A 12,708-nucleotide genomic window follows, 5' to 3' on the forward strand; every position below is an offset into this window, starting at 1 on the left:
GGGAAATGATGTTAATACTGTCTAAAGATCCAGTCCATGGTTTTCCTTTCATTTAGTTATTTTTGTCTCATTTCGGTGGAAATTTCTATACAGGAACTATGAGTGTGAGCTTTAATGTGCTCATCAAATGCTTGGGTCCTTTAGTCTGACAATCTGGGAAACCGGAGAAAAAAGGAACCATCCCTGAAAGAAGCTGCGGAAATATTCTGGCTTAAACTAGCCTGTTGCTGATGTGCTTGTTTGGTCTGTCCAAGGCCGTTTTAGTTTATGTGAAGAAAAGCTGTAACCAACCCAAGGATTCCAAGATCTCTCTTGGAATTCAACTGATGTAGTTTGAAGGTGGTTTTGTTTTCCTCCTTGAAACTGATTATTATTCTGAATAGACTCAGTCAACTGTCTTATTTTCTTGTTATGCTGAATGAAGATGCATCTGTGCACTTGTAGGGTATTTATTGCTTCAGTTATGAATTCAGTTCTCCTGGATATAGCTCCTATATTGGGTCTTTTCCCATTTTTTTCATCTTTTCTTTTTCTTTTCCCATAATCTTTACTGGTGGCTATCAGGACAGTAGCAAAGAGTTGCAGATTGTCTTAAATTCAGTACTTCGTTTGTTTAACATCAACCCCTGGCGTCAGGGGCGTCTGTGTTTCTTCCTGTTTGTTGTTGTCTCTTGTGCAAGAAGGGAAACCAGACCAAGCCCTTGGAAGACACTGAACACCATGGCATGGAAAAGTTTATTGTCTTGTAGGCTCATTCAAGGGTTTCAGACCTTGGAGATGAAGACAGGAATTTAAGTGGCCTCAAAGATATCCCACTTTCAGGAAGACACACGGGTTCAACTGGGAGGCAAAGATTGAGTTTTAGATGATGAGAGCAGCTCTTCTCTTTTGCTACCAAAGAGATTTCAGAACTGGGCCTTCCCATGCGGGAGAGAAAAACACCGGGGAGAGGGGAATTCCCTCAACAATGACCACCAGTGCTAGAATGCTGAGCTGCCATTACAGCTCACGGAGATGTCCAGCTGGAAATATTGAAAAGCTTTTGGTACCCAGTGGAAAACTCCAGAAGGGGTTCCAGGGTTAAGGGTCACATATGTAGCCTTGAAGGCTCTGTGTGACAGAGTTGTTTTTCTATCAGCACTTGACAGGTGTGTCGTGGACAGCACGTCTGACTCCTCAGGGGAGCTGACAAAATGTCAGGGCTCTACGCCCAGATTAGTTGAGCCGTCAGTCACTTCAGGCCCTTGTACAAACAGTTACGAGTCTCTCGGCCCTTCCTTTCCATTCAGGCTTTCTTTCAAGTTAAACAAAGTCACTGACCATCACAAAGGAAATATTCATATCATTGTATGGAGGAAAAAAGGTGCAAAATGGAACTGTTTACTTTGCTGTGTTTGGATTATAAACAAATATTCACACCTGTGCTGGGCCTCTAGCTGATGAAGAACTCAGCCAACTATTTGAAACAGACACATTTTCATACTTTTCATAACTTCCAGTCACTTTCGCTCAGATTGCCAAGACTGAAAATTAAAAGACGAAGAAGAAAAAGAGCAAACATTCTGTGGATAATTAACCACAAGAGGAAAATTGCTAAATTGGTTGAACTTCATAACCAATCTGTGATATAATCATTTCTGTATTCACCAACTTGCTGGAGGTAGAATACCTTTAAAAGGAGTCTTTACACAATTAATGGCGCTGATAGATTGCTCCAACACGTAAAGTGAAAGAGCAATGAATGCATTTCACCACAATATTCATGCCAAGTACTAAAGTTGGAATAAGAAGCAAAGTGAGGAAAACTAACATGATCAATTGAGTAGAAAAATGTGGCCAAATAAACCTCACCAAAGGTAGTCTCTTGGTCTCTTGTTTTTAAGTCTGGTCAGCTGAGTAGCATAGTAACTCCATGGCATCCAAATATTGATTGGGTATCCAACATTCCAAAGTCTGCTGACTACATAGGGACAGCTTCTGTCAACAAACAAATAAGCCCTTTGCTGCTTCAGTCTGTGCAGTTAAGTGAATCTTTTTGAAAGATCTTCAAAGGTAATTGCCTGGCTATTTTTAGAGGGCACTGTTACCTTGCTCAGTTTCCTCTCAGATCTGTACAGAGTTATTTGCTGGATTTTAATTTCCTGGAATTCAGAGTTGGCTTAGGGACTGAGTTAGTTTGCTCAGAGCTGCCAACTGGTAGCCAGACACTACAGCGGACACAGCCAATGAGGTTGTTCGTGTGATGGTGGAGCACCATGGGTGGTCGTCGTGTTCACATGGCTGACTCACCTGCACAGCCCCAGGCAGGTCCGGAAGCAACTGTGATATTTGGCGAATGTTAAAAAAAATAATAATAATACATAGCCATTTTCTTAAATGAAACCTGAAAGATTTGTATTAGATGTTTAGACTGGAAATTACACCCCTGAGTCTTCCTTCTTTCTGTAAACACTAGTTGTGGTTATCACTCACAGAACCATTTTGTGGTCAGTCCCAAGGGTATTGTAAATGAATTTTGCTTGAAATGGCATAAACATTCATGGAGTGAGTGAGGATGAGGCCAGACTCAAAAATGAATGAAGCAGGGATCCTGGCCTAAGTTTTCTTCTACCAGGCAGAGGACCCAACAAGAAAGATCGTTTTTAACATGAGAGGAGCTATGGAAGTTCTAAAGAGGGTTCTAAGGAGTTTTCTTTGAGGTGAGTAGAAAAGGAGATTGATGAAGAAGAGATGTTAATCCCAAGGCAGGGTTTCTCAACCTCAGCACTATTGACATTTAGAGCCAGAAAGTTCATTGCCGAGGCTGGCCTCTGTGCTGTAAAATGTTGAGCAGCATCCCTGGCCTCTACTTTCTAAGATCCCTGTCACTCACACACACACACACACACACACACACCTGGCCTCTACTTACTAGATCCCTGTGAGAGACACACATGTGCATGCACACACACACACACACCCCAGCTGTCACAACCAACATTTCCTCATTCTATTGCGAAATGTCCCATGAAAACAACAACAAAAAATCACTCCTAGTTGAAAAGCACTCTATGCATTCTTAAAGTTGAACCAAGATGCATGTTAAAAATAAACAATTTCCCAGGCCTCACCCTGACTCTGCTGACTCAATGGCTGCCTAGAAGTGGGACCCAGGAGTCTGCCATTTAGCAAGTTCCCCAAGAATTCTTAGACTCATATAACTGTTAAAACAACTGCAGGCATAAATGCTACCTATTTGGTAAAATAACTCTTCTGATAAATGGATGGAGTATGACTAATGTTTAAGAGTAGCTCTTGGGAACTTGGGATTACATATTTCTATAGACACAATTCAGGTTGATATTCCTATTCCCCTACTGAAGCTTCACAGTGGGGCTTCACAGTGCAGCTTTACAGACAAGGGAGCAATAACTGAATCCCAGCCCTACCATATGGAAGTTGCATAGCCTCTCTGAGCTTCATTTTCTTCCTCTTTGCAATAGAGTTGCTAGAGCTTTCTTGAGGTTTAAATTCTGCCCCCTCACCTTCATTGAGATGAATCTTCTTTTCATTGAAGTTTCAGTTTAAATCTACCTCCTTCATGGGGCCTTTCCTGACTACACAGTGGTTCTGTCACATTACTGGATTTTAATTCTGTGCATAGCATTGATTCTGTTGTTTGTTTTGTTTAAGAACTTGTTGATTATCTCCTCTTACTAGAATAGAAGCTTTAGGAAAGCAGACACTTTGGGTATCTTGTTCACTGCTGTGTCCTTAGCCCCTGGAATGATGTCTGGCACACAGTAAGGTCTCGGGGACTATTGAGTGACTCATGTGCCGAGGACCTCGTACAGTGCCAGGCATTCAATAGGTGCTCAATAAATGCTAGAAATGGTAATTATTTTTATTTAAATTTCTTTGAAATGACACAAGATTTTGATCTAGAAAATCTCCCTCCATTCACAAAGGAGGTGGTAGAGGTCCCATGACCGTGGACTGCTTTTAATCAGGGGTCAAGGAACAAAACTGTTTGGATATTTCAAAATTTCCACTATCATATTTAAGGCTGTTTTCTCTTTCTCTGGGATTCTCTGGTAGCTCAGTCAGTAAAGAAACTAACTGCGTGCAGGAGACCCACACAAGGGTCCAACATGACTTAGTGACAAAACCATCACCACCATTCTTTCTCTAGTGCCAATAAAACATGATTACTTATTTTTAAATGAATTCTGTCATAGACAGTAATGAGAGATAGAGTGCCTTCTTGATTTCCCTCTTTTCATTGGACCTTTTTTCCCTACTTCACAGATCTCAGGTCACTGATAATTGGCTCATGTTACTTACTTCTAGTGGCCCCAAAGCTAACCTCATTGATTTTGCTTCCATCTCACCTCAGAGCAAAAAACAGAGCTGTAAATCTGAGCCTTGACCTATAGCAAAAAATTTTCCTGAAAGTGATGTTCAAAATCAGCACAGCCAGGAGCCACACACTGTCTTATAAAAAGTGTGGCAGATGTAGGCAGAAGCAGTTTGGTGTTAGGTGTTTGTTTGTTTGGGGGATTTTTTTTTTTTTTTACAACTGTGTCATAATTGAAGAGGATAAAGCAGACAGTACTAAGAGGCTTTTGTTGAAATCTCTGGGACCAATCTGGGGCTGACCTTGAGCTTTAAGACTGATAGCTCTAAGACTATCTTGGAATCAGGGAATAATGTTTATAAAAGTCCAACATGCCTTCCTATTGTTTCCTTTGAATAGGAAAGTCAGAACACATATAATGATATATAAAAACCCCAGAAAAGTTGTACTCGCTTCTTTATTACATAAGAGAAAGGACGTCTGACCATTATTATGCCCACCGTTGAGTATGGGGCTCCATGTTGCTGCTCACTGAGTGAACAGGGTGGTTGTATGAACTGCATTCTTGGCTTGAACATCGGTTTCTGAAATTCACACGTGATTACAGCCAGAGTCAGAAACTTGTAGGGAATAAAATACAGTTCATCTTCTGTGGTTCAGGCCCCCATGTGCCATGCTCAGATCTTTTTCAGCAGAGAAACTGGACCAAAACAAAAGAAACAACTATGATCCTATTAGCAGCTGTTACTTACTGGCCCTATACCATGTGTGAAGCTCTGAGCTGCAGGCACCGATCATGTATGTGTTTTCATAGTCAAACCTTCTTCCTCTTTCTTTCTAACAGAAAGGTTATACCTAGAATTCTTCAGTGTTCTCTGTCTAGAAGTTTACTTTGTATAAAGAACTATCCACATAGTGTGGGTAAAGAGTATGTAACTCATAACCTCCCCCAAGATATGGTATGGACTGGAAAGATACATGCATTCGAAAAAGATCATAACAGGCAAAGGATGTGCATTCAGGAATGTTCACTGCATCATTATTTATGTAAGCAAAAAAAAAAAATCCAAAATAATTATCAAAGAAGAGACTGGCTAGGTAAATTATGAGACATTTCATATCAGCAACACCATGCAGCTATTAAAAATTAAGAAAATCAGTATTAATTGAGACAAAAACATGCCAGGTGAAACCCACATATATGTACATTCACATCCACACATGCATACACATGCATCTCTATTTATGGAAATCTGTGCACATACAGGTATGGCCAGAGAAGAGCCTTTGAGAGATGGTCACTAAGTCATTCACCCTACTCATCTGACATTAGGGACAGAATGATGCTAGGTGATTTCTGCCTGCTTCTTTGTACTTTTCTACAGTTTTGACAAGTTTTCCCAGTGAGATTATGAATATATATCATTGTTTTAAAAATAGACTTTACTTTTAAGTTTTGGATTCACAGCCCATCACATGCAGCTTCTCCCGCTGTCTACATCCCCCACCGGAGGGTCCATTTGTTACACTTGATGAACCTACACTGACACATCCTTATCACTAAAAGTTCATAATTTACATTAGGATTCAGTATTGGTGCTATATATTCTATGGGTGTGATTTAAAAAAAAAACTAACAAAATTTAAAGCTTTTATGGATTAATGAAATATTCTGAGTTATTACTAGAACGAAACTGGATGTTTGTGATGTCATCTCCATCGAGCCCCATTTCTTTGCAATTCCTAAATGAAAGTGAGTCATTTGAAGGGGGAGCCTGGTAGGCTGCAGTCCAGGGGGTCACTAGGAGTCGGACACGACTGAGCAACTTCACTTTGACTTTTCACTTTCATGCATTAGAGGAGAAATGGCAACCCACTCCAGTGTTCTTGCCTGGAGAATCCCATGGACAGAGGAGCCTGGTGGGCTGCCGTCTATGGGGTCGCACAGAGTCGGACACAACTGAAGCGACTTAGCAGCAGCAGCAGCAGCAGCAGCATTTGAAGGGAGAGAGGATAAGTTTGACTACAGCAATATTTTATTTACGTGTATTCTCCTTGCCTTTGGTTTGCTTGAGAAGCTAAAGTAAGTCGATTGTTCCCCACCTTTCCCTTAGACTGTATCCCTGGGATCAAAAGAAACTGAACTTGGAGTCATGGTTTTAGGGGCTGAGAAGATAAGAAAGGGTAATGGCAAGGCAGAAGGAGATGTCTAGTGGGCAGTTCCTAGGACAGAACTTCAAATTGTAGGGGCAAAATTTGAGGTATATGCCATCGTGTTTGGGACGCTAGAAATACCTTGGGTTGTATTTCAGTGGTATCCCCTGCATTCTCTGTCCCCACAGGTGGAAAAATGGGGAGAATATTTGAATATGAAAGCCTTAAACTTAAGATTCTGGAGAGCAGGATATATGTCATATTGTCCTTTTATCTTCCAGATCTCACTTAAAACTTGGCCTTTAGTCAGCAGTGTGAATGGATGGGAGAAGCAAAGAGATGAAAAAGAAAAAGGCAAGAGAGCCAAAGGGTAGGAGGCTTTAGATTATAAAGCAGGTAGCACCCAGTTTGGGAGAAGGCAATGGCAACCCACTCCAGTATTCTTGCCTGGAAAATCCCATGATGGAGGAGCCTGGTGGGCTGCCGTCTATGGGGTCACACAGAGTCGGACACGACTGAAGTGACTTAGCAGCAGCAGCAGCAGCACCCAGTTTTGGGTGAGATCCATTGTTGTTGTTGTTCAGTCACTAAGTTGTGTCCAATTCTTTGCAACCTCATGGACTACAGCAAGGCAGCCTTCCCTGTCTTTCACGATCTCCCAGAGTTTGCTCAAACTCATGTCCATTGAGTCAGTTATGCCATCCAGCCATCTCATCCTCTGTTGCCCCCTTTTCCTCCTGCCCTCAATCTTTCCCAGCATTAGCGTCTTTTCCAGTAAGTTGTCTCTTTGCATCAGGTGGCCAAAATCTTGGAGCTTAAGCTTCAGCATCAGTCTTTCCAATGAATATTCAGGATTGATTTCCTTTAGGATGGACTGGTTTGATATCCTTGCTGTCTAAGGAACTCTCAAGAGTCTTCTCCAGCATCACAATTCAAAAGCATCAGTTCTTTGGCACTCAGCCTTCTTTATGGTTTAACTCTTACATCTGTACATGACTACTGGAAAAAACCATAGCTTTCACTATAGGGACCTTTGTTGGCAAAGTGATGAGATCCGTTACCTTTTAACCAACTCTCCATAACTTAAAGCTAACTTTGATCACACCTTGTCATCCACATTTGGCTTCTTCCTATACATGGTTCTCCAGTGAAAACGAAATTTATTTGTTCCTCTCTGTTCTCACACAAAGTTCCAAATGCTCACCAACTCTATTTCCATTTGAAATGACACCCAAAGTAATTGTTCTTTGCACAATGTTTAAGATCAGGAAAGCCAGCTTCCACTTATAATAGAATTCTCTAAACTTCTGAGCACAGGATGTCAACTCTGTCTCTAGATAGTAATCACCGAGAGCTCTGTGGTCCTCATTCCTGCACTTTTGTTGGGAAGAAGAACAGCAGAATGGAAAGAGCATGGGTTTGAATCCTGCCTGTGCATCTCAATAGTTGTGTGTCCTTGGGATAAGTTATTGGAACTCTCTGAGTGTCCATCTTCTCATTTGTAGAAGGGTGAAAAGAACTGTATTAGATTGGGAGGATTTTATTAAATGAGTATCTGAAACCTGCTTTTTAAATTACTTTCTTTCCAAGCAAAGCTTTATCACCAGAACAGTGAAGGAGGATCCCGTTTTTCAGTTTCTGCATTGCAGTAAAGGAGAGAGAATGGCCAAAAGCTTCAGCCCTTCTTTGAAAATATTTATTTAAAATTTTTAAAAGTCAAGGCTGGGTTTTAAGGAAGGTCTAGGAGGTCTGGACACTTGGGTCTGATGAACTCAGTGAGGGACACCTGGCTCCAAATTTTTACACAGGGAGGTAACTTTTAAAAACAATAAAGGCACACCGCCTGCTGATTTCTTTATTGGGAAACCAAGAATTATGTAACTCCACATCATAAACAACCTGCATGTGAAATGCGAAGGCAGAAAAAGGACAAGTTTCATCACGGTTATGGGCATTCGGAGACCTATAACCACAAAGCAAGCACAGGTGAAGAAATACTCAGTTTTAAGGCGGCTGAATGCCAAGTCAAAACCTCAGAGTACACTTGAGGCAGTGTGGTTGTATTGTACAACCCTGCCTTGGGAGAGTGAAAGGGTAGTGCAGTAGGAAGCCTGAAGGGAGGATACTTTTATCTGTCAACAATTTAGTTTATGGAAAGTGATGTCAGATCATTAACTTCGTGGCCATATTGCAGCAAGAGTTACAGAAAGCAGTTACATATTGGGGGTTGATGACGTTATGGGATGAACTGTTGGCTACTTTTTGTTGATAGGGAGAGCAGGTGTATAAACATCCATGAACTTGGCTCAGCGTGAGGAGTGTTTTCCTTTAGAGGCTCTCATTGGGCATCAGAGCATCTTTCCTTTAGACCAGAGATCAGGAAACTTTTTCTGTGAAGAGCCAGATAGTAAGTAAATGTTCTCAGCTTTGCAGGCCATACGGTCACTATCAAAAGTGTTCAACTGTGCTGTCATGAATGCAACCAGAGATAATTTGTAAACGGATGAGCATGACTGTCTTCCAATAAAATGTATTTGTAAAAACAGGTTGTGGGCCAGACTTAGGCCGTGGGCCACAGTTTGCTGACTCCTGTTTTGGACCAATAGTCTCTATTTTGGTCACCCCAGACCCTGAACTACTTATGTTACCAGCTGACATCATATTCTTCCTATTCAAGAAGAATTAATTTGTCTTTTGAATAGAATAGATTTGTATTGGGTGTTTTTGAATCTGTGACTTAGTACAGTAAATATTCCTACTATAAAAATATCAGAGTAAGACTATCTTTTCTCTTCTGACATTTTCATCCCTTGGGAAATCTTCAGAACATGGCTATAAACCACCTAGTTCAACTTGTATCTCTAGTTTTAATCCCATCTTTCAACAAATTTCCCAAGCACCAATAAACCTTCATCTTTTACACAGTAGAGAGGTCCTGTTTTTTTTCAAATACACTCGTTGAGCAAACTCACTGGTTGAGTTTATCAGGCTATCCATGTGTTCACTGGATGTTAGATGAATGAAAAAGTGAACAAGTGAAGGAGGAAAAAGGAGGACAGAACAAGGAACAAAGGAGGAAAGTTATGGTACATCATTCAGTCAGTGATTTAATGTGTTCTGATTCTTTTACAGGTAGATTTGTAGTCAGGGGCTTCTGGTTATATGTTCAGTTTATAAGATACATTAGAAATAGACTCACAGATATAGAAAACAAACTTAAGGTTACCAAAGGGGAAAGATAGAGGAGAGATAAATTAGGAACTTGAGATCAACAGATACCCCCTATTATATATAAAATAGATGTACAACAGGGACTTATTGTATTACATAGTGAGCTATATTCAGTACCTTGCAATAACCTATAATGGAAAAGAATGTGAAATACATATATATATATGTATACATATACATGTATATATATAAAAAACTGAATCTCTTTGCTATATACCTAAAACATAGTAAATCAACTGTACTTCAGTTTTTAAATTTTTACTCTATATTGGAGTATAGCTGATTTATAACACTGCTACTTTCATATGGACAGCAAAGTGGTTGTTATACATATACATGTGTCTATTCTTTTACAGATTCTTTCCCACATAGATTATTAGAGTATTGAGTATAGTCCCTTTTGATATTCTTGTTGATTATTTTGTGTACAATAGTGTATATATGTTAATCCCAACATCCTCATTTATCCCTCCCGCCCTCCTTTATCCTCATTTATCTATCCCTCCCTCCTCCTTTCTCCTTTGATAATCATAAATTTGTTTTCTAAGTCTATGAGTCTGTTTCTGTTTTATAAATAAATTCATTGGTGTCATTTTTTAAGGTTCCATGTATAAGTAGTATATGATATTTGTCTTTCTCTGTCTGACTTACATACTTCAATTTTAAGAAAAAAAGATTCAGCAATAAGGAGCCAGCCATTCATTCACTCAGCATATACTCATTCAAGAGTGTCGATGTGCCATGATTCAGGGGTAGAGTCAGGGATAGAGTGATGGACAAAGTAGACAAAAATCCCTGCCCTCATGGCACTTACATTCTGTTGGCAAAGGTGGCCAATAAACAAACAAGTCAGTGTATGATAAGGTGCAAAATGATTGGCTTCCAGGCTCTCTTCCCAACTATCAGCACTTGCTATTGCTTCTCCCTCATCAAGCATTTGCTAAAGAGCAACCCAAGCCCTCTTTCCCTCCTCTTCCCTCCTGTAGAACAGATCTGTACCATGGTCTCAGGGTAAGGCTGGGACCATAAAGCCGTGAGAATTGGGATAGATTCCCAGACACTGCAATAACGCTCTCTTGCTCTGGCACCAGGCTGGAAGGAAAGAGGTGCTTCTTTCCAGCGATTTGAATTCTCCCAGGCTGGCAGCCGGCAGGGAACTATAAAGTGCTGGTGACAGCTTCAGTAACTAGAGCCAGGGGGCTGTCCTTGACAGCCTGAAGCTCATGCCATCTCAGGACCATATCAATAACACTACTGCAAACATGGCCGGTGCCCATGGCAATGACAGTCCTGGGAACATCTGCTTTTTCTCTCCCCAAGCCCCAGGGTCTAGAGCCCATGCCTAGAGCCTGGGCTCCTGAGGGGATAAACAGAAAAGGGGATTAGCAGCCAACATGGAGAGAAACAATCAAGGATGTTTGCCGCTATGCTAGCCAGACCAGCCGCTGCTTGTCCAGACAAAGCCTGTTTCAGCTGCAGAGTCTCCAAGGAGAACTATCAGTGCCGGGAGGCAGGAGACCTACGAAGCTGACCTCATCCCAGCCCCCAACGCAGGACAGGGACAGTATCCTGTCACCCAGGGGAGCCCAGGCTAGTTCCAGGAGCTGAGAAATCTTTCAGGGATACGTCTGAAGCATCATATATTCATGAGCTATCTGGTATATGACCACAAAGGCTGTGAAAGGGGAAGAGTCCAGCACAGCCACGTCCCCTCCAGAGAAGGCTCAGCTCAGGGGAGCCGTTATGGGCCATGTCATTTCCTGCTAATAATCATATCTTGCCCCCATACGTAGAATTCTATGCTTTCCAGAGTACTCTCAATTTCAAAACAAGCAAAACAAAACTTACCATTTGTTGAGGGTTTACTGTGTGCCAAGCAATGTGCTGAGCAATTTATGTCTATTATCTTATTTAATCCACTTGACCATTGTATAAAAGATAGTTATTACTAAACCCACTTTTGAGATGAGGGAACTGATACTCGAGGAGGTTGATTAGACTTACCAAAAGTCAAGATAGCCAGGGCTGGAGCTGGTATTAATATTTAAACCAGGTTATCTGATTTCATCACATGATACTGCCTTATAGTTCCATCATTTCATTTATTCCTTACCACAGCCCTATAAGAGAAACAGATTGTGAATTATTTTCCTGACTTTATAGTCAAGCAAGGTGCCATCCAGTACATAGCCACTAGACCTTTGTGGCTTTATTATTTAGTCGCTAAATCATGTCTGACTCTTTGTGACCTCATGGACTGCAGCATATCAGGCTCCCCTGTCCTTCACTGTCTCCCAGAGTTTGCTCAGATTCATGTCCATTGAGTCAGGAATGCTATCTAACCATCTCTTCCTCTTCCGCCCACTTCTCCTTTTGCTTTCAATCTTTCCCAGCATCAGGGTCTTTTCTAATGAGTCAGCTGTTTGCATCAGGTTGACCAAAGTATTGGAACTTCAGCCTCAGTCCTTCCAATGAATATTCCAGACTGATTTCCTTTAGGATTGACTGGTTGGATTTCCTTGCAGTCCAAAAGACTCTCAAGAGTCTTCTCCAACACCACGATTCAAAAGCGTCAATTCTTCACTTAAATTTAAATCAATTAAAATTAAATAAAATTTAAAAATCAGCTTCTTAGTCCCTCTAGCCAATTTTCAAGTGCTCAGTAATCACCTCTGACAGCACAAATAATGAACATTTCCATCTCTGCAGAAAGTTCTAGTGAACAGCACTGACTTGGAACTCTGAGCTGCAGGTCAGCCATTTCTGAGCTCTCTGCAGTGTGCTAGAGGGTACAGCAATGAAAATACAACATCATTTGCTTTGAAAGGTTACAAATTATGGAGACTGTGATAGATTAAACAATTTGCTGTTAATGAAGACAGAGGCCTGAACTGCATTCACTCTGTCTCCTCCACCACACTGATTCTCAGGCCTCTTAATAGAGAGATTAGAAATAAGATAACTCCAGGTGTCCAAGGTCTTTCTAC

General features: G+C 41.0%; 2 long non-coding RNA genes across 2 annotated transcripts in view; one reads left to right on the forward strand and one right to left on the reverse strand.

Annotated features, from left to right (window-relative positions):
* The first annotated feature begins 1,676 nt into the window (after positions 1–1,676).
* Positions 1,677–12,708, forward strand: part of LOC133235238 (uncharacterized) — a 43,838-nt gene continuing 32,806 nt past the window's right edge. The window contains exon 1 of the long non-coding RNA XR_009732494.1: positions 1,677–2,052. This is a non-coding gene — a long non-coding RNA (uncharacterized LOC133235238). The remainder of the gene's footprint in view (positions 2,053–12,708) is intronic.
* On the reverse strand, positions 4,774–12,199 carry LOC133234943 (uncharacterized). The gene is made up of 2 exons (XR_009732374.1): positions 11,726–12,199; positions 4,774–5,036 (listed from the first exon to the last, which is right to left on the reverse strand). It is a non-coding gene; the product is annotated as an uncharacterized LOC133234943 (long non-coding RNA).

Source organism: Bos javanicus, chromosome 22 (assembly GCF_032452875.1).
Source record: "Bos javanicus breed banteng chromosome 22, ARS-OSU_banteng_1.0, whole genome shotgun sequence".
In the NCBI taxonomy this organism is placed as follows: Eukaryota; Metazoa; Chordata; class Mammalia; order Artiodactyla; family Bovidae; genus Bos; species Bos javanicus.